Genomic DNA, 4,723 nt, shown 5'->3' with positions numbered 1-4,723 from the left:
CTGCCCCTTGGTCTGTCAAAAATGAACTGTGATGCGGATCAACCATATATTTGTTAATACATAATAGCCAATCTAAGGTTACATCTCTTCAGCTGGCAGACTGCATAATGTGCTTTTTTTTCTGCTGTGGTTTAAAATTATGGTTTTTGAACGCACCCTTGGATGTGACGGCCATAGAAGGATGCTAATCTGTTGTTTTTCATTTTTATTAATGTAATAACCTTACTTTCTTGCAGAGTTGCATGCACTTAATCATAAATTAGGGTTTGCGTTTTTTGTGGCGCTATACATATGCAATGAATAATAACCAGGTTATTTTGTAGATACATGCATAAATGATTTGTATGTTGATACAGGGCTGTCTCTAACAATTAGTTTTTACGATTAATCTAGCAATAATTTTTTTCAATTTGTCGACTAATCTAATGATTAATCCAACGATTAATTTTTCAATTACCAATTATTTTTCCATTGCTCAATTATTAAAAATGTACACAAAACTAATTTCAATGAAGCTCAAATGTATTTATTAAAATTGTTTAATAACAATTAAAAAAATAAATTGTGGGAAGAGAAGTTGGACAGTTTTTTTGTCTTGTTTCGGTGATTGGCACATCTGGGTGATGGCGTTGGATATGCCTTAGCATGTTTGATGCATTTTCACTCACAAACCCAACAACTGCTGAACAACGCCGGGACACAGTTCTCGTCTTATCCACTCTCGTCTGTAGCCTTCTACTGGAACTGACCCGAAGACCGACTTTTTAACAAATTATTTGTGTCGCGCATTTACGTAACCTAAGGTAAACTAGAGATAAGCAGTTATATCTTATGGTTATTAAATATATTGTGTCATTAAGTTATGACTGTCTTCCCCACCAGATAAAGGAGCTAGTAGAGGGACCTAAAGAGGGGACAATAATGGACGAACTGGATGATGTCATAGCATCAATTTTAAATGGTATGCTCTGTCTAGGTGTTAAAACATGCATAATAATGTATGTTGTTAGATAAGTAAATACGCTCTTAACACAAAATTATTTTAAACTTTTGTTCAATTTCAAGACACTAAATGTCTAAATTGTATTCAATTTATTCTAAGTCATGGACAAGATATACCAAAAGATTTAGACAGTACTGTATACTTTGACCTGTCATGTTAAATATTAGTACATTGTTAAGTTAAAAAAAAAAACATGGTTATTTCTTTTTGTTCGTACAAGCTTTTAATTATTGTACTGTCTTTTAGCTGCCAATGTTGACGAGGCCTTGCTTCACACCCTCAGTCGTGATGATTTGTGAGATCTTTTTCCTGGGCCGGAACACTTTCTCAGGAGGAAACGAGTTTGGGCTCTTATTAACCCAGAGGTAGCTGGTTACCTACTTTGCTCGAAAAAACCTAGCACAACACATGGTTTCTAACGGAGTCTGTTGTTTAAATTTTAAACGTTATACTTTTTGTTTTTTTCTTGTAGGATGGGAATGCCACCTTAACAGACAAATCTGGCCCTGGTGAAGCAGGAACAGTGTCTTCACCTAGAGGAGTGCCTCCAATCTTGCCCCAGACATCTTCTCCTTTGGTGATGAAAAATCCAAGGAAGACCCTGCAGCTTCCCAGTCCTCCAGAATATGTGGTTTATACAGATAGTGAGTTAGAGCAAGCTCGCGAGCACTACTTTGAGATGGCCCGCACTGGCAGAGAAAGGGACTGTGTCATGTCTAAAGAGCTGAGATGCAGACTGGTGAGGAACACTGTCACCAGCATGATTTCCATCTTGGGAGCCAGTGAGCAAGGAGAGGAGCTGCGGTACCCTTCTAAGCATGAAGTCACTTCAATGGCTAGGAGACTTGTGGAATATTATCCCATGCTACAGGATAAAGATACAACTATGAAGCATGTAAGTGATTTACATTTGTGGTAAATATATTTGTTTGCAAATTTATTTTGACTGAAGTGGTTTATCTGTAACATAAAACGATGGCATTTAATAACACAGGTGAGCATTTACAACAATCTTCACAAGAGGCTGCAGAATGTGAAGTCCCCTAAAAAGAGGCAGGGGCCCACACCAGAGAGGGGCCAGCCAAAGAAAAGGTGTCGCATCGACTTCTCATCGAGTGACAGAGAAGACTATGATGCAGATTCAAGTGGTGCATCAACGATTATTTTGCATCAAACATCTGGGAGCAGTTCTGATGATGGCCACAGCTCACGTAAGTTGGAATAGTGTAATTTGACAACAATTTTGGGCATGAAGACTAGGAAATGTCCTGGGCCGTTTTGGATATCATAATATAATACAGACACTTATACCTTTAGTTTAATTCTGTTTTAATATATTTGCTGTTACAGATTAGTTCTCATGTGATTTCATCTATTTGGCTTTCTAAAAAGCAGAAAGGGCATATTTTACTTAATTACTAACATACTTAACTTTGCTTTGTGACTGATGGGGATTTGCAGTAAGGGGGTTTTGTTTATCCATATATTTTGCACTTTAAATTAGAGAAGCAGTGGTTGCATTTCTCAGGCAGCAAGTCTGACCTGCTGATTTAGTTTTCCTTTTTAAGATCTATAATGTACAGTACACACAAACATTCTTTTTCTGTTCTTTATTGGAGAAATGAATGCTCAAAATAAAACGGCCAATTCCAGTCACCTGCCAACCCATTTGTGCATATTTAATGCACTTAATTGTTACACTTGTTGACTGAAACCCATATTATCATTCATATTGACATGTTTGATACCCATTACTGATTTGTGTTCTCTATTTTAGCTGATAAAGACAGTCTGATCATGCAGGCCAGACATTACAAAACTCTGCAGGAGATGTTCAAGATAACCAAACCCAACAAAGATGCAGTCACCCAAATCCTTGACCTCGAGTTTGAAGCAAGAAGAGTCTTCATCGACAGTGATTCCATGAAAGAAGAGGACAGGCCAACAAAGCTCCTCAATGCCTACCCATGTTTTAAGGATCTTCATCACGTAAGCAATTGATTTACTTTAGCTCTTTAAAAAAAGTGATGCATTGTTGCAGATTTTAACACTCATTACGTTACAGGTGATGAGTGAGCTGCGACGAATCCTGGATAAGGACAACAGCACATTCATAGATGGAGTAAAGAAGAGATGGGAAGACTTCTGTGCCAAGGTGCAATTTTACGGTGTTTCGAAGAAAGAGATGAAGCCACTCATGAACCTTGATGCAGGTACGGCATTTGGCTGTGTATTTAACACTGTGTAGACGTTTCAGTGGGTGTGAGAAGGAAAAGAAAATCATAGAACTGGAGTGCTTTATGAAAGTAGTACTCACGACAAAAACAACAGCGCTCTTTGGTGGTGGGCATGAAATGATTGAGAACAAATCTAATTAAGGCACAAAATTAAATGGCTTTCAGTAAGCTGACAAGTTGGAGTACAGCATGATAAAACATTTGCTTTAATGTCCTTTTGTGCTTTTTTGCTGTACTTACATTATATGCCCCCTCTAGGGTTGGTGGGGGTCCCCTTGGCACCTTTATTTAGGTATTTATGGATATCGTGCGTCTCTCCTTTTTTTCCTATAGACAAGTGCCTTGGTCATTCATATATTTTTTTTTAGATGGGAGCGATAGATATTTTGTATGTTGCCAATATGTTATGCTGAATAAATAAACCCAAAATGATAATACTCTTCATAGTGACTGTAGAAAACTCCCTGCTGGACTGACGAGCTGACGTCACGCCTTGGACTCACGTATTTGCGCGCATGCGCAGTTTCATAGTTCTTTTCATAGTTTGCTGTGGACACGAGCACGGTCGCTCCTGAAGTTGTACACTACTGGTGTAAATGATATGTTGTATTGCCGTGTGCGTTAGTGAGAACGTAAGTGCACAATATTACGCTCATGTTAGTTACATGTATGTTTAGTTCGTGTCAGTCAACATGATAATAAATTTCTTATCATTCATGATAGCATGCTAATGTCGACCGTAATGCTAAGACGATGTTGCCGACTGTACCGTTCAGAAACAGTAGTTGATATATCGATAGATGTCTGTTACTACTGTGTTCTATAAGTTTCATTATAATCCTGCTGAGGATTTACAGCTGATACATTAACGATAGTGTCGCTGGTTTGTTTGTAGAAATGTACTTCAGCGTGTTATCCACGTGTCGCTGTTATATTCATTAATGGTCTTAGAGCACCATCTAGCGACCAATGGTTGTACATGGTCCTACATGATGAAGCCTGCATGTTCACAATACCGGATTGTGGTAATTTCCGTTACTCCGGTATTGCCTGATTGTTTGTATAGTAACTGTTTGTTACCTAGTAATGATACATACTGAAGAGTAAGTTGCTTATCTTTATTTGTATATGTGCATTCATTATGTACATTTGGTATTCACTGTATACATTCTGTGTTCCTTATGTTACAGGAAACCACACACACACACACACACACACTCTCACACAATTGTGTAATACAAGCAACAAGGACTGTATTCAAGGCTGGATGTTAATAAATCTGTTGAACTGAAACCAAAGTTGCAGCGACTCTCTTACCGGAGTACACAGGATTGGACAGTGTGCTTGGTCCACACAAGCATCTATCAGAGGATTATAAGTACCTGGTGCTACTAGACCTCCTCAAACTACCAAATGCTTATCAGGTGGCGAAGAGGTATGTGAACGATCCAACCCCATACACTAGCGCCATGCAAGCCCTAGA

The 4,723-nt window shown here is 38.4% G+C and overlaps 1 long non-coding RNA gene across 1 annotated transcript; it reads left to right on the top strand.

The window, feature by feature from the left end:
- Positions 1-876: 876 nt before the first annotated feature.
- LOC117947139 lies at positions 877-1,892 on the top strand. The gene is made up of 3 exons (XR_004657168.1): positions 877-961; positions 1,250-1,368; positions 1,476-1,892. It is a non-coding gene; the product is annotated as an uncharacterized LOC117947139 (long non-coding RNA).
- The last annotated feature ends 2,831 nt before the right edge of the window (positions 1,893-4,723 follow it).

Source organism: Etheostoma cragini, chromosome 7, assembly GCF_013103735.1.
Source record: "Etheostoma cragini isolate CJK2018 chromosome 7, CSU_Ecrag_1.0, whole genome shotgun sequence".
NCBI lineage: Eukaryota > Metazoa > Chordata > Actinopteri > Perciformes > Percidae > Etheostoma > Etheostoma cragini.
This window is presented reverse-complemented; position numbering and strand designations above follow the sequence as displayed.